Raw genomic sequence first — 20,648 nt, forward strand, 5'->3', positions numbered from 1 at the left:
CGTTCTAGAAAGAAAAGTTATCGCTTAAATCGACCAGTATGCGGTAGATGATGACCGGAATTTTAAAGAATGATCTCAAGATCATTCCTTTGTCGTCGTCGTCGTCGTCAGAGCTAATGGAAATTTTCGTATTTCTAAAGATTCGGAGATTTACACGGATCTACAGATATGTAGAAAAAAACCATTTTTTCTAGAGAGCAAAATAAGGTCTTGTAAGTTTCGTGCTTGGCACTGCTAGAGTTTTCAAATTCAAGATTTGACGAATGGAAAGTTATTTGTATTCGTTCTGCGCTGAAAATAAAATGATAACGTGTAGTATCATTCAGTAAAAACCATTCAAGCGAAGAGGTTGTGTTTCGATTGTACTGGCTCGTGAGTTAACGGCTGCTACCGAGACAATTCTAAGCTTCAGGTAGTTAAACTGCCCATAGCAAACGCAATATTCGGGGCGTTTCCCGACTGGAAAGCTAGCAACGAAGGCCATCCCGTTCATACGCACAGAGGTGTAGAGACACAGAGGTGCGAGAGCATAGAAGTGACGAGTCACAGAGGTGCCATCGCATAAAGGGGCGAAGACGAAGGGGTGCAAAGGCACAGAGGTGCTAAAGCAACCCAGTGCTGATCTACCAGGTACCAGAATTTGTACGCTGCGTAGGATCAAAAGAGACGGCATATATCGCGAGGTGCTACACTGCAAGCATCGCATTTGATCGCCACCAAGAGCAAAAGCACTGTACCTGGGGTCAGGTACAGCAAGTGCAGTGGTGTTCACAACGACGGCAGAGCAACTGAGATAGCAGTAAACGACAGAAGACTGCCAATTGGAAACAGCAAAAGACTGCCAATTGGAAATCGTTGGAAGAGCTTCACGTCGTTCTTCACGATAAAGGAACAGAGACATCAGCTACAAGGTAGATTTAATTTAATTTATTTTTTATTTCTTATATCTGAAATTTTACTAAACATAAGTTTTTATTTTGGTATTATTAATTTACAAAAAAAATTTAATGTAATGGATGATCTCATGGAAGATCATCCGAATCCGATTCCGGATACTAGTAAAAGTTTAAATACTCCGAGGGCTAAACATTATCCACAGGGTACCACTGGGCCATGGATAGTCTATCTTCGAAAACAAGAAAAGATTTTAAACTTGATGCAAATTACAAAGGATTTGACATCACATTTCTCTGAAGTTAAAGAAATCTGTAAGGTTAATAGAGATAAAATTCGAGTTGTAGTTAACGACTTGAAACAGGCAAACGATATTGTAACCTGTAAATTATTTGCTATTGAATATCGAGTTTACATTCCATCGAAGGAGGTAGAAATTGACGGTGTTGTGACTGAAGCAAGTCTGACAGCAGATGATTTACTTAAAAATGGAGTTGGCCGTTTTAAAAACTCCATGCTTGAGGGAGTTAAGATACTCGAGTGCAAACAATTGTACTCAGCATCTATTGTCGATGGAAAAAAGTCTTATCGTCCCTCAGATTCGTTTCGCGTAACATTTGCCGGATCTGCATTGCCTAGCCATGTCTATATCGATAAAATTCGTCTTCCTGTTCGGCTTTTCGTACCGCATGTTATGAATTGCACGAACTGTAAAAAATTCGGACATACAGCTACTTACTGTAGTAATAAGTCCAAATGTATCAAATGTCAAGGGCCTCATAAGGATAATCTTTGCGATAAAGATGTTGAAAAATGTGTTTATTGTGGGGAAAGCCCTCATGATGATCTTTCAGTGTGCGCTGCATTTAAGCTGCGTAAAGACAAAATGAAGCTTTCTTTAAAAGCACGGTCTAAGCGCACATATGCAGAAATGCTCAAAACGGTCATACATGTCTCCCCCTTGGAAACCGAAAACGGTTTTTCAAATCTTGCGGAGCCAGAGGAATCTGACTCTGACGGAAATAGTGAAGATACCTCGTTTGTCACTCCTCAAGGGTCTGTTAAGAGGAGATTAACAAACCACAAAATACCAAAAAAGACACCTAAAATTATACCTTCAAAAAAAGATCCCCGTGTTAAAGCTAAAAAGCCAAATTTAAAACCAAAAACTGTGCCTCCTGGTTTGTCAAATTCACAAACCAATCCAGGAACTAGCTCAAGAAAAGACAATAATCCAGTGGGCTCCATTTCACATTCACCAACAGGATTACTGAAATTTTCGGAAATTGTAGAATGGATTTTCGCTGCATTCAATATTTCTGAACCTCTAAAGACCATCATAACAGCATTCCTTCCAATAGCTAGAACTTTTTTGAAACAGTTATCAGCTCAATGGCCAGCTCTTTCAGGTTTTGTATCATTTGATGGATAATTTATCATCCGCCGCAAATGATTCAATCACTGTCCTGCAGTGGAATTGTCGAAGCATCATGCCAAAACTTGATTCATTTAAAGTTTTGTTGCATAGTCAAAAATGTGATGTATTTGCTTTGTGCGAAACATGGCTTACATCAAACATAGCCTTAAATTTTAATGACTTTAACATTATACGTCTCGACAGAGACTCCCCGTATGGTGGAGTGCTTTTAGGAATTAAGAAATGTTATTCCTTTTATAGATTAAACATTCCTTCGACTTCTAGTATAGAAGTTGTTGCTTGTCAAATAAACATTAAAGGAAAGGACATTTGCATTGCTTCGGTATATATTCCTCCAAGAGCTCAAGTTGGACAACGACAGCTTAATGAAATTGTCGAAGCCCTTCCTGCTCCACGTTTGATTTTAGGAGATTTCAATTCGCACGGAATGATGTGGGGTTCCGTTTACAATGATAGCAGATCATCTCTAATATATAATATTTGCGACAATTTTAGCATGACGGTACTAAATATGGGTAGCATGACACGGATCCCAAGACCTCCTGCACGTCCAAGTGCATTAGATTTATCTCTTTGTTCGACTTCAATTCGACTAGATTGCACCTGGAAAGTATTTCCTGATTTACATGGTAGCGATCATTTACCAATCATCATCTCAATTAGCAGTAACAAAGGCATTGCTAATTCAGTTAATATTCCATATGATTTGACAAAAAATATTGACTGGATTAAATACCAAAGTAATATTTCAAGTGTCTTAACTTCAATGGAAGAGCTTCCCCCACTTGAAGAATATGACTTCCTCGTTTGTTCGATTCTGGAGGCCGCAGAACAAGCCCAAACCAAACGATTTCTTGGTCCATCGTCTAACAGAAGACCTCCAAATCCTTGGTGGGACAAAGAGTGCTCAGATGCTAAACACGCGAAACAAAATGCTTTCAAGACGTTTTTAAAACGAGGAGGAGGAACTCCTCAGAATTTTGAAAAATTCTTGGTTTTAGAAACCAAGTACAAGAACATACTTCGGGTTAAGAAATGCAGCTATTGGAGACATTTTGTGGAAGGTTTGTCAAGAGAAACCTCAATGAGCACTCTTTGGAATACGGCCAGACGAATGAGGAATCGTAACGTAGGAAATGAGAGTGAGGAGTACTCGAATCGATGGATATTTGATTTTGCGAGGAAAGTTTGTCCAGATTCCGTTCCTACGCATAGCATTGTTAGGGAGTCTTCTTCAAATGATGATTCCATTGATAGCCCCTTTTCAATGATGGAATTTTCCATAGCACTCATGTCTTGTAACAATAACGCTCCTGGATTGGACAGAATTAAATTCAACTTGGTGAAGAATCTGCCCGACCTCGCAAAAAGACGTTTGTTGGAATTGTTCAACAAGTTTCTTGAGCAAAATATTGTTCCACCTGACTGGAGACAAGTGAAAGTTATCGCCATTCAAAAGCCGGGGAAACCAGCTTCCAATCACAACTCATATAGACCCATTGCGATGTTGTCCTGCATCAGAAAATTGTTCGAAAAAATTATTCTACGACGTCTCGACACTTGGGTCGAGACGAACGGTTTGTTGTCAGATACTCAGTTTGGCTTCCGTAGAAATAAAGGGACGAATGATTGCCTTGCATTACTTTCGTCTGACATCCAAATTGCCTTCGCTCAAAAGCAACAAATGGCATCTGTATTTTTAGACATTAAAGGAGCATTTGATTCAGTTTCCATTGATGTTCTTTCAGACAAGCTCCACCAACATGGACTCCCAGCGGTTATAAATAATTATTTGCACAACCTTTTGTCAGAGAAACGCATGCATTTTTCACATGGCGATTTGGCAACAATCAGAATTAGCTACATGGGTCTCCCGCAAGGCTCATGCCTCAGTCCGCTCCTCTATAATTTTTACGTGAATGACATTGACAGCTGTCTAGTAACCCCATGTACACTAAGACAATTGGCAGATGATGGCGTGGTTTCAGTTACTGGATCCAAAGCTATTGATCTGCAAAAACCATTGCAAGATACCTTAGATAAATTGTCCGTTTGGGCTGTTCATCTTGGTATCGAATTCTCTGCGGAGAAAACAGAGCTGGTCGTCTTTTCAAAAAAGCATGATCCCGCGCAACTTCAGCTTCATATGATGGGAAGAATAATCGAACAGGTTTTGACTTTCAAATACCTCGGGGTGTGGTTTGATTCCAAATGCACGTGGGGAGGACACATTAGGTATCTGATAACGAAATGCCAACAAAGAGTAAATTTTCTTCGAACAATAACAGGGTCTTGGTGGGGTGCTCATCCGCAAGATCTAATAAAATTGTATCAGACAACGATACTTTCAGTGATGGAATATGGATGCGTTTGTTTTCGTTCCGCTGCAAATTCTCATATTATCAAACTTGAGCGAATTCAGTATCGTTGTTTGCGAATTGCTTTAGGCTGCATGCATTCGACACATACAATGAGTCTTGAAGTTCTGGCGGGAGTTCTTCCATTAAAAGATCGATTTTGGGAGCTTTCATCACGCCTGCTAATAAGATGTGATGTGCTGAATCCCATGGTAATTAATAATTTCGAACGACTAGTCGAGCTTCGATCTCAAACAAAATTCATGACAGTATATTTTAACCATATGTCACAGGAAATCAACCCTTCAAGATATATTCCTATCCGTGTCAGCCTCCTAAATGTACCTGACTCAACTTTATTTTTCGACACATCCATGCAGCGCGAAGTGCGTGGAATCCCGGACCACCTACGCTCTATGGAAATCCCAAAAATATTTTCAAGTAAGTTCAGGCATATTAACTCTGAGAAAATGTTTTACACGGACGGATCGCGAATGGAAGAAGCGACAGGGTTTGGTATGTTCAACAATAATGTTTCGGCCTCATTCAAGCTTCAAGAACCTGCATCTGTTTATATAGCAGAGTTAGCAGCAGTTCATTATAGCTTGAATGTAATCGTCACATTATCTCCAAACCATTATTTCCTCTTCACAGATAGTCTGAGTGCAATTGAAGCCATTCGCTCAAACGCTGCTGGCAAAAATGAACCGTTTTTCTTGGGTAAAATAAAACAGTGTCTGAACGACATATTGAATAATAATTATCTAATCACAATAGTTTGGGTTCCGGCTCATTGCTCCATTCCAGGCAATGAAAGAGCCGATATTTTAGCCAAACGTGGTGCTATTGAGGGTGAAATTTATGAGAGACCGATTGCTTTCAACGAATTCTATAGCGCGTCTCGCCAAAGAACACTTGCCAGCTGGCAAGCTTCTTGGGATAAAGATGATCTGGGTCGGTGGATGCACTCAATTATTCCTAAAATATCGACAAAGGCATGGTTCAGGGGACTGGATGTGAGTAGAGATTTCATTCGTGTGATGTCCAGACTCATGTCCAATCACTACACGTTAGATGCACATCTCCTTCGAATTGGACTTTCCGAGACTAATCATTGTGCTTGCGGCGAAGGTTACCGCGATATTGACCATGTTGTTTGGACATGCGTGGAGTTTCGTGATGTCAGATCTCAACTAATAAATTCCTTGCGTACCCAAGGTAGACTATCCAATGTCCCAGTTCGAGACATTCTTGCTTGTCGTGACCTTCCATACATGAAACTTCTTTATCATTTCATTAAATCCATTGGAGTTCCAATTTAAATTTTATTTTATGTTAAACTGTTTTCTCTTCCATGAGTTCAACCAATAGCCAACTATAGGATATTGAATATAAGTGGTGAACTGATACAAACAATCCTGAAATAGTTATAAGATCATGTACAAAATAAATGTATTTTATTTAATGTAATTAAAATAGCAACTCGCTTGATAAAAACAGTGTTTAGATTAACTAATGAGTACCAACATACTAATATGATATTCGAAATGTATTAGGTTTAAACTACTATGTATTGTGGATGCCACGGCGAAGAAAAACTTATGTATATTGCCTATGAAATAAACGTATTTATGAAAAAAAAAAACGTGTAGTATAAAAACTACTACACTGATATCCTAGATTATATCATATCATATCATATGTGAGAAAGTGAAGTGAGCTCCAATTTATCATATTTGATTACTATTGTCGGTACTTTCGGAACCGAAAGTTGGATTTCGGAATAGTGACATCCGGTTCATTTAACCACACAGACCTACATTTTTTTTAAAGATTGTCTATAGCGTTTTGAATTTTGGAAAAAAACTAAATCGGACACTTTTTAGAAATTGAAAAAAAAATCCATTAAAACTGGGTTTTTACCCAAGTCATCTCTACCACTTCATCTCCAAGCGCGTTTACAAAGTCAATCCATTAATCGAAATAATAGCATGTTTATAAGATATTTAAGCTGTCCAGTTGAACCACATGTCCGGTCTAGCTCCTGTCTCCCCTAAAAAAATCTTGAGTGTCAGAATTTCGGAAATCGGATCCAAATCATATTCATGAACATTATATAGGACCATAAGACCCTTCATTAGAATGTTTGCTTGTGAAAATTGATTCAGCCATTTCCAAGAAAAGTGAGTGACAGGCACAAATCTCCAAATATCAAGGGGAACGTGCCATTTGTTCTAATTCTGATTCCTGAGTGACATTATTTTCACATTTTTTGTGCATATCACCCTGTGATTCCGAAAACGGAAGTCGGATCCAAATGAAATTCAGGAGCTTTGTATAAGACCACAAGACCAATAATTTGAATCTGAATATGTGAAAATCGGTGGCCATCATGGAGAAAAGAGAGTGACAATATTTGTCACACACAGACATTTGCTCAGTTCGTCAAGCTGAGTTCAATGGTATATGACATTCGGCTCCTCGGTTTCGGTCCAAAAGTTGGTTTTCACAGTGATTGTATAGCCTTTCTATATGAGAAAGGCAAAAATGTACTAAAGTTCTCTTGCTTTCTACTTTATGCAAGAATTGTACTTGTAAATATGAAAACGATGCTTTAGGTACTGGCCTAGATATTAAAAATTCCATTTTCTATCATCACATTCGTTCAAATTTCAATCATCATCGAATTACGTTCCAAAATGATAGTGGTGCAACGCTTTCTTGAAAGTAGGGCATGCATTATTAGATTACGACCATTATCTCGAGTACTTTTTGTTTTCAAATAAGTCAACCAATAAACAAATAATGCAATATCAACACTGAAGGTTGGCTAAGAGTGGTCAATTCTTTGTCTTGACCAAATAAAAAAACATTTGATAATATTTCATCGGATTGATTTGGAATTGGTTTAAGTTTCGCAATAAATGTAATAAGAGTAAAAAATAAACCACTAAAATAACTATCTAATCGAGTCAATACCAAGTTGCCACAAAAATTAGTAAATATGAAAAGAAATAATTTATGGTTTCAGTACTGGCTTTTCAAATAAGTTTATCCTCTATTATTTGTTAGAGATATGACTGTGTCAAACAAACAAAGTCATACATCACCACCCAGTCACAATGGATTTTTATTGATGTTGACTGAGCTCATTATTCAAGCGAAAACACTGAGTGAAATCAAGAACATGAGTTACTATGCCAGCTACTCATTTCGCACTGACTGAGAATCTGTAATCTTGGGATGGTATTGACGTAGTCGTAGACACTACTCTTCGGGGGAGAATGTTGCAATTCCAATTGAACATATGAGAATTGATGAACATCAATCCACTTATGTTCAGGAAATACGAAAAACGGGAGCTTACGAAAATGACGAACCGCATCTCGATTAGTTATTTTAACAATACATACTTTAGACACAGAACCCAATTCTAGATGGACATCTGTTCTCTGTGTTACAGACTTATGGCGTTTTTCATTGAAAAATAATGGTGGCGTGGATTGCTCTGGTTTTGCACTTTCGAGCAGGTTTTTTTAAGGTGTTTTATTATTATTTCTGTTCGAAAGTGCAAAACCAGAGCAATCCACACCACCAGTGTTTTTCAATGAAAAACGCAATTATAATTTCCGTTTGAGATAGTTATTATCGATGAATATATATCTTATGTAAACCTACGAACCACTTGAGGTTCGACTGTAAACATCGGAACAATTTTTTTAAGCGAAACTACAACAGAAAAGATTCATCAGAAAACTTTACTACTTGACCTAAATAATGAAGTTTGTATACATTTCACAACTAGTATTGGACGACTCAGCATTCTTTGTTAGAAAAAACACTTATACCGTTCTTTTTTGTTGTGTTCATTTGACAAAATCTACGTTGTAATGAAAGAAACTCCAATCAAGTACTAATTATTCAATTTTGCTAGCGATATCGAATCTCACAGTCTTTTTTGTGCTACGGTAGGTATCGGATCGTTTTAAAAGTATTCCAAAAATCAATACAGTATTCTCAACGTTTAATCCTCATCTCTGTTCATTGTGAGGTAAACAATATCTGACGAAGATTTTTTTATATCATTTCTTTATACCCGGTTTTAACCAAGTTGCGGTCCTTCACCGGGTACTCTGACGAAGATAATAAAGGTTACACTTAGCGCCGTGGTAGAAAATATAAATAAATTTTCACCGGCCCTGTTTGGTGATCGCTGAAGTGACGAACGGGTTCTTGATGACTGAGGAAGTTGCTAGAGCCATAGTTTAAAAAAATATGACCAGGTGTGTCAACTATTAACGCGATATTTTTTAATCGGAAATACATGTTCAAGACACTTTATTCAAAGTAGCTTTCTTCAAAAGTTATTCATCTTTTTTCATTTTTTCACCAACTCATGAGAAAGTTCCATCATTTTTCCACCACGTCAAAAGAATCGTAAATCTGTTGAAGCCATCCAGTCGTGAAGCCATTTTTTCTCATCTTTATAATTAGTAAGTGATAGTCGGAAGGGGCCACACCAGGGGAATAGGGCTAGAGGAGCAAAAGTGTCAATCTATATTCAGAAACCATGGGTTTGGCCGCTTTTGCCGTGTGTGCTGAGGCGTAGTAGTGCTGCAAAATGATGTTATCATGCTTTGTGTATTATTCCGGTCGTTTCTGAGACCTTTCTGATCTCACAGAATGCATAGCATCGTTTTATATCCAGAGCGATTCGGTCTTTCAGTTGATGTCTTTTCTGCACGTTAGATTCTCAAAATATATCCATTTCTAATCTCCCGTCACGATCCGGCGAGGAAAACCCTTTATTTCATGCCAAGAAAGCAAGATTTCGCTTACCGTTTTTCGCTTTTCCTGACGTCTATCATTCAGCTCATGCGGAACTCATTTTCCACCATCTGAAACTTTACCATGACGTATAAGCGATCTGAAATGGCTTGACGACTAACGTTCAACCTCTTCAACATTTGTTTTTGAGTTTTGGGTATTGTTTTCGTTCATCAGTTGCACCAATTCGACACACAGTAAAAATATGAAATTCACCGAACGGATGAAAATCCCCATATGAATCAATTCATAAAAAGGTAATTTGTGAAATGACTTGATTTTACCAGAATCATTTAAATCTATGGCAAACATACCGAGTATTATACACAAGCAAGTAAAATTACACGTTTCTACACGTTATAATACAACAAAATGCACGAATATTGTGTTAATTCAACTATAGAAATGTGTAATTTTATGCTCGTATATGTCGGTTTTAAAATCCGTAAATTAAACCGATTTTTTCTAGGTGTGCATATTTAATTTTTTGTTTGTAAACCTGTGCGTTCTTTGTCTTTCACACTCAGATCCCGACTTTTAAATCATTTAAACCAACGTTCACAAGACGCAATCGAAAGAACAGCTTTTTTAAAGTTTACTTGACAAGAATTTCGACATATTCACATCACTAAATTATAAAATGTGCAACGTGATGTTACAGTAACATAATGACGAAATAGTTTTGACGGTAGACTAAACTCTTGCAAAAAAATTCGCATTATTAGCTGGAACACCTGATATTCGTGCTATTCCTATGTCTAAAAAATGAAAGTTCTCTTGCAGACCAGCCGTGGGCAAACTGGACAATAAAATCGAACGAGCTTTCTCAATTCACGATATGACTAAGAAGCAGACCACGGCAAAGACCTCCACTTTACGACCCAAAGAGAGATAGAAGCTGAAGATGTACATAATTCAACCAAACATAAACCCTTCCCTGGTAGCCATTGTAGAACTATGGGCGAGAAAACTGTACTACATAGTTTTTGACAAAAACAAGTATTGCCACCACAGTTTTCACCGAAAATTTATGAAAAAAGTTTATGGTCTGGCGTGCAATTTCTTCTCGTGAGAAATTCCCGAAGTCGTATATTAGTGGAGGAATGAATGTATACATTCACGTTAATCAAAGCTTGAAAAATATCTGATACTGAAATTACAAATCGTTAAACGTGATATTATTCAATACAAATGGACTTGAATTTGTCATGTTGAACGGTAATGGGCTCTGGTCTCCTGGTATCTTCGTAAACATGTTCTTCCAGGTGAAACAGTGGAAAGTAGGTTGGACAAGAGCGTAAAAAACCGTTGCCACCGGCAGTAGAGAACATTAGGGAGAAAAAGAGTTCAAGAAGTTGCTTATAAATAAATAAAACAACTTTTGAAAACCTTTTATTAGCTGTTCGTCAACCATATGTAAGAATAAAAGTTCATATAAACCTAAATACACATGTTATTACGATCTGAATGTGATCCTTTACTTTCTGGGACAACTTATAAAGTTCTGTCCAGTTATAATACAGAATCACTTATTGTGTTGCAGCGGCACGGAAAGTGATCGCTGCAAGAATTCTTTTAGAGCACTTTGTTTACCTAGGCACTTTCTGTGGTACAAATTTCACGGTGTTTCGTGCAGTGAGTCCAAAGTTATTCCAAGCGGAAACCGAGAGAGAAAAACCGTCAAATCAATGATGATGTGCTCAAACGTTTCAGGGAGCGTCGTCAGAGCAAACCTTGGAATTTTGCTAAAAAATGATGATTTGGCAAGGAATATGCAGCTGCGGAGCGAATATGCGTTTCAGGGAGCGAAAAAGCGAGAATCGAGTGCAGCAAGGTAAGCGTCGTCAGAGCAAACCTTGGACTATTGCCAAAAAATGATGATTTTGCAAGGAATATGCAGCTGTGGAGCAAAGAACTAAGTGTTCGGGACGAATAAGACGATGAACTCGAAGCTGTACAAGAATGAATGTCTCAAAAACCGCGTACTACAGTTCATTAAAGTCTATAAATGCCCCGTATTGTTTTGGATGGATTTGGCGAGTTGCCACTACAGCCGGGAAGTCATCCAATGGTACCGCAATAGTAACGTAGATTTCGTCGATAAAAACAATAATCCACCCATTCCCCGCAGTTCCGGCCATCGAGAGATTTTGGGCAATGATGAAGCGAAAGCTTAAGAAAAGTGGACAAACGGCACTGGACGTGACTCGGATGATCAAAATGTGGAACAAATGTGCCAAGGAGTTTATTGTTTTTTATTATTGTGTTTAAAATACACAGATGCATAAGACAAGATGATTTTAAATATTTTTCTTGATCAAACTATCCATTCAATTTCATGATAGGTCATACATTAGTATCAAATTCTGAGAAGTTTAAAATTATTCATTGATTCCGATTAAACAAACAGAATTTGAATTGTAACTACACGTAACATTCCGTGTTACCACCGAAGGAATTTCATATTTTCATTCCTAAAACATGATTTGAAATTCATGACACAATTTCAAAACTTTCCTAACATTCGTTAAATCAAATTCTGCTTCGTATTCAAACATGTTTGAACATTCACACTAAGAATAATTAGTAATACAGTTGTTTAGAAAATGCACGACTCACCAGGCGTCTCCACCGAAAATACTAAGTTAGATAACAATGCATATGAACAATTGATCGGGCATTTAAAATACATGTTTGAATCGAGCATTTATAACTAAAACTTCGAAGCTCACTACGCATGTCCATTGTTAAACGATTCGGATGGTTCGGATCTAAACTGTATTGTACTTGGATTTAATCGAAATAATGATCTATAATTCCAACCAAACCTACAGACAAAAAGTGACCCCATCACTGTAACCCTGAACAAATAATACAAAGTAGCGTAATTGTACCTATAGTAATTTTATTAGTTTGGCCACCACATTATCATCCTGAATATTTGGTCAACAATCAACCATTTGCGTAATATCACAGCCAAATTATTATACAAATGTAAATAAAACGTAAATAGTAGACCCCACTCTAACTACTGGTATTCAATAGTTGCGATGAGTAGTGATATGATTCGTATAAAAACTTTCTAGCAACTTACAGTTGTCACTGCAGCGGTCAGTCAAGTGCAGAACAAACCTCCTCTTTCAGGTCTCCAAGTGTCACTTAGATGTATCTCAGTATGCTGTGAAAACTTCACTTAAACCCATCTCTGCCAATTGAGAGGCAGGTAACAGCTACAAATACGAAGTCCGTGATCATCTGTTCCCTCTAAACGAATACAACGCGCGCAAATCGTATTTAAGTTTACGACTAGCTCAAATTTGTCACTAATCAGGAAAAGTAACTGTAAGTAATGCACACAATCACTAGGAAGAATCGTATTTTCGATGAGCTCCACGTGATTGTCCACGGAGTCCCACGATTCGATGTTCGTTCCTTGTTTAGAACTATTCTGCACAACTGAGTCCAATATTGCACTTTCGGATATTTAGCGACCAAACCGCGACCGTTCGGCGTAACGGTTGTCACAAAACTGAACGACCGGCTAAACTTCTATGCTTCAGTTTTGCTCGTCTATTGGTGGCTGTTTCGTACTCGGTATGTGATAAACGGCTCGAGTTAGGAACTAGCCTACGCGACACAGCACGCGATCATCTTTGTGCGCATGCTGCACATATTTAATCTCACAACCCGCACTGATGTGTAGGTGGGTTGATAACAGGTAGTTTCTGGTAATTCAGGAACAACCTTGATTTACTCCATTGCGAGCCCCGTCTAATTGTACAGTTCAATCACATCTAATATACAAGTGAATATTTCGGAACAAAGCTATAATAACTAGAATTTATAGGTTGAATTAAGTTAACTTTAATATCTTCAACACAATGTTTTTCATTTAGTGTGTAAAATGTTTGTAATGAATAGTTTTCAATTCCACTTCAATGAATCTACGTGGACAGCATGTTTCATTCTCAGCATACCTACATAAAATCATGCCGACAATAACAATGGCAATCGATAAAGAGTCCAACGATCACTTATTCAATTTGTTTCAGAGGGTAATCATGGCCATCAATCCATCAGCTGTGCCAAAATCCAACACTGAAAAAATGCAGACCAAACTAACGTGTGATGCCGTCCATCAAAGTAATTGGCGAGGAAAGTGATCTGTCATTTTCTTTTGTACAACGGTGACCATCGCATACTACGTCGCGAATGGCACAGAAACCGAAACGTTTTTCAAACCCTTCTCCATTTGTTTCTGGTTATCCGGCAAGGTAGAACCATTGAATGCTGCTTGATAATCTTCTCCATTCGAGTGTTTTTGTATATTTGTGTTGCTATTCTGCAATCCCATCAATGTTTTAATAAGGCACAATGCGAAATATTGACACTATTTTCTGTTGGAATCTGCAAAACGATTAAGACTAAGAATTCTTGTAGATCAAGACTTGAATACATGGCAACTGGCTTGTGAGAGACGGCTTACGGCCAGAAGCACGGGCGTGGACATTTTACAAATGGACAAATTGATAAATTTCTATCTCACCTTGTCATGGCATAATGGAGTAATAGTAACAGTAGTAATACTACAGAGTGCGCCATCTAGACAGGAGAGTGTTGAAATGTTGAATGATTCCGCCATTTATCAACCGGTTTTGACAAATCGGACAGATTCAGAAACGTCAGTCTTTGCCATTTTAGCCTTAGATTGGTTTACGCCAAACAGCGGGCTGAAATTGTAGCGATGTATATTGAAAGCAATCGTTAAACTGGGAACACTGGGTGTGCTTACCGTAAAAAATATGGGTGACATTCGTTGCCTTGGGTCGGATTTTATTTTTCTGCGTAGTTATTTGAAGATTAAGGTGTATGCCAGCAAACCGAGGACTATCGAACTACTGAATGGTAATATTACAGCGGAAATTGCTTCTGTTACGTCCGAAATTGTAATCAAATATAATTTAAAATGCCCAAAATAGACCGCTTTTTGTGCATCTGATGGAAACGGTCATTTGATCGATACAGTTCTCTGAGTAAATAATGAATAAATTTGAAGGAAAGGGATGTTAGGAAATGGAATATATACCTTCAGAAACACTTTAAATTTGGTTTCACATGTATTCCCATTATCATTTTTTCGAACATTCTCCCGATTTGAAGCGAAGGAACGAAACCTTATTACACAGCTAACAAACGGGCAATCATGCAATCTTACGTTCCAATGAGTTTAGAAGTATTTTTCTTTACAAAAGTATGAGCGTTTAATGATGTCTTCCATTTCCAATTTACCTTAAGAACATTCCACAGCCGTCAAAACAATAATTCAATATGGCGGGTCTTAAACTTTGACATAAGTCTTGCGTCAATATTGTTCCACACAAAATCGTGTGAAATCACAGTTAGCAGAAAATTGAGCAAATTGTGTAAAATCTCAATGAATCTATAAAAAAAATTGAAATTTACATGATTTAATTCATTATTGCAAAAGGAACTCAAGCGGTGATTACAGATCAATGTTTACGTGATGAATATTATTCTGCCGAGGTTAAGTTTCATTTGTTTGACTGTGTACATAACGTTATAAAATTGCTGATAAAACCAACTTTTGATCGGAACCCCGGAGACTCCTACACACTTAAAACAGATGCTCGGTATATTGAAATGCCGTATTAGATCGGCAATATGATATTTTATTGATTGTTCAGTAATCCACTTGCTCTGTTCCGAGTTTCGTTAACGGTATATTCTAATATCTCGGTAAAGCGCGTTTTTTGCCGACAACAAATATACCGAGATCAACAAATCCGCCTGCCGAGATATCGAACAGTGAGTTGGCTTTTACTGAAACTCGGGGAGATATCTGTCATCTAATGTCTCTTGTCAATATTGAAAGGCACCACGTCGCCATTGCTGGTGGAGGTAGAAAATCATACTGATTCCTATATTTCGTAAAAACGTGAAATAAAAAACTATCTACTTTCCATACATTTCCTGATAGATGCGTTAGGGAACAATGAAAATAATTGTCCTAAGCAGAGATGCCAGATGGCAGATGTAAAAATTTCACATATCTGCAGACAGGATCTGTAAATGTAAATACAAATGTGCAGTCAGCAAGCATGCCTTGCTGGTAGCAATTTCTCAATTAAGTATGACACGCAAAACTGACTTGGCGATAAAAAAAGGTCGCAGCAATTTCAAAAGTCTGTAAATTTGGTCTGCGAAAAACTGGATTTTCAAAGTCTGCACAACAAAAAATGTCTGCAGCACTATACCCGAAATCTGCAGATTTACAGACAAATTAATATATACCCCCTTTCGACAACCTCAGCTTTTGTGATAATTATTTCATACAATAATAAAGAAAAATCCTTTCTATATTTGATTCAATCCGAATCGCTTTTGCCGAGATAACAGCTAAATTTCCGCTGATAAGTCCTTAATTCATTTGCCATATATCATTCGACTTATCTCGACAAGATCAGGAAATGTCATCGATTCCAACTATCATAGGTATATTTGAAAGCTATTATAGGGCCATTGATAGAATTCTGGAGGCATATGTAAGATATTATCGATTTCGAAGATATGATGATATAAGTAATAAAATGTAACCAACGAATCGCACTATTTGTAATCCATTCAATTTTCTTTGAGATGACTGAACCGATTCCGGCAATCTGGAGTTCGTTTGAAAACTACAATTGGCTCATTGATCGCGTTGGAAAATAACATGGCTTACACTTGCGATTCTGGAGATCTGATCGGGAAAGCATTAGTGTCCCGTTCCTTTTTAAACGTTCAAAACTTGTGTAATCACAAATTTGATTAATAATACTTTCATTTCGCAGCATTTTTCTACTATGCAAGTTTGACAGTTGTCGTCTGTTGCAAAATATGAATAAACTGAAAATATCATTAGGCATAATGTCTTTCGTTGTGGGGCATACCACTGTGAATGTGGGGCATGGAAATACTGAGAATGTCGTTTTGAAAAAGAGTGTTAATATCAACCAATTTTCATCATTTTTACCAGAATTAGATAAAATTATGTTTCTCAGCCGTATTGCAATGAAATACTCACGGGAACGTTACTGATTAAGCGACTATAAATAAATGAGTAATAAAGAAAAAAAGTTCATATTCCAGAAACATATTTGAAAGATTAAAAGTAATCAACAACTTCTCGAAATTTTGTTACAGTGTTGCAAACAACCTAATGAGATGAGTTATGTTACGGGTACCCTAGTTTTTGTTAAGGCAGGCGGGATCATTCGAAATAGTTTTCCTTGTATTTCTCAATGTTGTATATGAAGCCGAAGTACTTTATACTAATTTTGCTAGTAATTTTTACGGAAGCTGATAAGCATGGGCCAATATTGATTCGAAAATGTTTGCAAACTAGAGTCCCATTAGTCGAGTCAAATTAATTTGCTCAGTACTCGGTCTACAATTAATGGGGTGCAATGTGATCGAAGCCACTTAATTCACATTGGTCATTCTAGCGATTGCACCTATTAAGCCAAAGCATTGAACAGACGTAGCAGAGTTCAATCTAACTCATGGCTTTCATATATTAGATGAATGCCTGATTGGAAATGAATAAAAGTACATTTACCCTACTACCTTTCTCTACAGTAAAATCATTTTCAAGTGCTATCAATCGTATTGTTCGATTGTTTCTCGAATCGAATACCTTTTCTTACACAGGTTGTATCAAATGTCACTTTCGTTAATCGAACAATACAGAAGAACCAACGGAAGTCATATAAGATAGCAATGAAATGTTTTTATTTGACAACTAGCTTAAAACACAAATAATTCTAATTGTTAGTAGCAACTTAATCAACTAAATCACAGTTCTTAGTGTTTCACATGCAGATCAGGTAGATCTATATTTCGTAAATGGATCTATTTCTATCGCCTCAACTATCACACATTTGGAGTCATTTACGGCGAATCCCACATTTACGACACCTTTCGAAATCTGTTTGAGTCAACTGGTTATCGAGGGATGCGGCGAAGACCCAAGTCGTCGTCTAAGAACGATCAAGTCAGGCCCTTACGCAGCCTTATCAGCATCGTTACTAATTACCGCTTCGTTCATGATGCTCGTTCCGGAAGAACCCTTCTTTGTTCATCAGTCAGTTGTTTACATTTGTTTTAGAGAAAGTTCTCTTCTGCTAGGATTTCTACCTCACGTTTGTGTACACGATACATCTGTCTAGTTTTTACTGAGCATTAAACTCAATCGCGACAAATTAACTCACAAGAAAACTACTACCACAAATACTGCCCACGCACCGATTAGTAGGAAAAAAACATCCGGTATTACCGGTTGACGGTAGATGTATACACGGTAGTATACATCGGGGCGTATATCAACGGCATCAGTGCTTCAGCTACACCAAATAGTGAATTTCCCTTACCCAGCTTGTCGCTTGCTATAGGGTCAGAATTTGTAAAATCACTTGAAAAAAATATTGTTATTTTTTGTTCAACAACTGTTGATAATTTGGTTCTATTTGATCATTAAAATGACTCTTAAAAAAGTTGAAAAATTTTTTTTTCCTGAATTAGTAAAATGAAATTGTTCAACAATTACAAATTATGTTTATTTGCTAAAAAATGGTATGATTTTATTCAAAATTTGACGAAAAATTTCTTTTGGATGTAAGAATTAGGTTACATTAAACATTTCTAAATCCGATCATACCGAAATCGATTGCAAATTATCATTTTAACAATATGATAATGATGGGTTACTAGATTCAATCACCCTTGTTCTGTATTTCGATCGAATGCGAAATTTTGCATTCTGTATCTTGATCGAGAATCAATCGAAATATTCCGATTCGATCAAAATGCAGAGTGTAGTGTGTAGTGTTGTGATTTAACATTAAATTAGTAATTGTCGCTCTATCAGAAACATTGTTGGGAATAAGTGTATCTGTTAAAATTAACGAAAACGTCCAACATAGATCAGTAAATGGTATTATCGATACAAGTAAATAAAGATTTTCTTCTCTCTGGTATGGCGCACGATACGAAATTACCGACGAATTCATATATCTTGGAACACTAGTGACATTCGATAATGATGTTAACCACGAAGTTAAAAGACTGGTTAAAATTACGTGGTCGTCATTTAGGGATTAGCATATTTTTGTGCTCAGGGCACAAAACAGTTCCTTCACATTGCGGCATTTACTTGAAGGTGTTTTGCAAACTCATGTATATTTTGAAGTTTACATTTGCTCAGCGGTTTATGTTGTACTGCTTGATGGCAAAACTGCTCTGAAAAATCTGTAGCTGCGGCAGTGTCGGATTCGTTGCAATCGTATTTCAAAAGATAAAGTAATCTGTTGTTATCATCCGTGACGCTGTTAATTTTTGGGTAGCATGCTTAGGCTGTAACAGTCGAGTAAACTCTCAATGACAGAGCAGAATCCACAAATAGGAAACTATCGGACACGAAGAAGACTATCACCCCGATTCTACAATCCGACGGATTTATGATACGAACGAATCTACACTTTCATTCGAGTTCGAATTTTGCATTCTTTATTCCGTTCGACTTGTATGATTCGATCGACTCTCGTTCGGGAACACTTGAAATTTTGAACACTAATTATCAAAGCTGTCAACACTACTTACACGTTCTATATTATTTATATTATTAATTTCTTAGTAAACGAAACCGTAACACTTGTATAAACAAATTAGAATCATTCTAAACCGAATTTTTTTAATAGCTATTTATTGGAGTATGAGTTAAAATTAAATTATAAGGATTTAAATTGGTGGGGTGACTTTTCAGCCCTATTATATACATGATTTGGTTATTACCATGAAGACATCATTTGCTTCCGCAATTCTGAGATTTGTAGTAGGGAAAATTGTAAACCTACTTGTATTGTGTAATGGGGAAAAGGAACTTATATACTAACTTACTAACTAATACAGAGAGCGAATCGATTCAATCGGCTTGCAACGAATTTTGTCGGATTAAACCGAACATAAGTAATACGTACGCAAGTCGATCGAGTAATGTTCGAAAACTGAACAACTCGAACGAATAATATTCGAGTTCATATCCAGCTCGAACGGAATGCAGAATGGAAATTGAACATTCGATCGGAATATTTCGAATCGATCGACGTACAGAATAGCTTGAGCGACCACCCCTGGTTGCTACTCCGTTACTGATCGGGATTAGCTGAAATTGTACAGGGAATTTCTAGATGATCCAACCTGGGACTGGTAAATCATCCTTCAATGCACATCTTCTGGTAATTCCAGAATTCAATAATCAGAACCGGCGCCGGCCAGGCTCGAACGTAGATCGTCTAAGGAATGGGAAGGGATGCTAGTCCAACACTTGTTGTTACTAGAGGCCGTATATGCTACTGCGCACTCCATAATTGTCACGGTTAGTAAATATTTCAGTATTGGTATTATTCGCGCGCGACTCAGTATGTTCCGGTTTCAACATGCTCGGATGCACCACTAAACTCAGTGAACGTTTCAACAATATCCTATATTGAAGTCCTGGGAAGTCTTTATTCACAGCTCTTATTCGAGGAAACTGAAGAAAAATTTGCAATACTACCGCGTAAAGAATAAAAACTTCCCTATCTTTTATAAGTGAAATTACGTGATACAAAATAAACGAGTGAATAGGATTAAGACAAAATTGTTGATTCATTGCATTGACATATTGTAAACAGTTGTTATAAAATCATTTTAAATCACCAAATAAAGGCCAAAATTTCCGATTTATTTTTATTATTATTATTATTAAATTAATAATTGGTTATATTGGTTGATTTGGGCAGCCGGCTACCGAGAAAAATATAAATTTATTGTTTGAAATATTAATATCAAGTATTTTTTTCTATGCATTCAATATACCGATATATGTTATTTCTGTTATCAACTTTGTAATATCAACGGATTTGCACAATAGTTGATTTTAATCATTCAATTTATAATCCTGAAAGACAATCTATAACATGGAAAAAGAAAACATTCTAAATAAAACTTTTCTCCGAAGCTAGACGGAAATTGATTGGTTGAATGAAGAGATAATTTAGTAAAATAGAGTAATCAGAAGTGAAACGTTGAAAATA

General features: G+C 37.0%; 1 protein-coding gene across 1 annotated transcript in view; it reads right to left on the reverse strand.

Annotated features, from left to right (window-relative positions):
- Nucleotides 1-13,063, reverse strand: part of LOC131437895 (lysosomal proton-coupled steroid conjugate and bile acid symporter SLC46A3-like) — a 34,946-nt gene extending 21,883 nt beyond the window's left edge. The window contains exon 1 of the mRNA XM_058607553.1: nucleotides 12,611-13,063. The gene's annotated coding sequence lies outside the window, so the exon portion shown is untranslated. The remainder of the gene's footprint in view (nucleotides 1-12,610) is intronic.
- Nucleotides 13,064-20,648: the final 7,585 nt, after the last annotated feature.

This window comes from Malaya genurostris, chromosome 1 (assembly GCF_030247185.1).
Source record: "Malaya genurostris strain Urasoe2022 chromosome 1, Malgen_1.1, whole genome shotgun sequence".
NCBI lineage: Eukaryota > Metazoa > Arthropoda > Insecta > Diptera > Culicidae > Malaya > Malaya genurostris.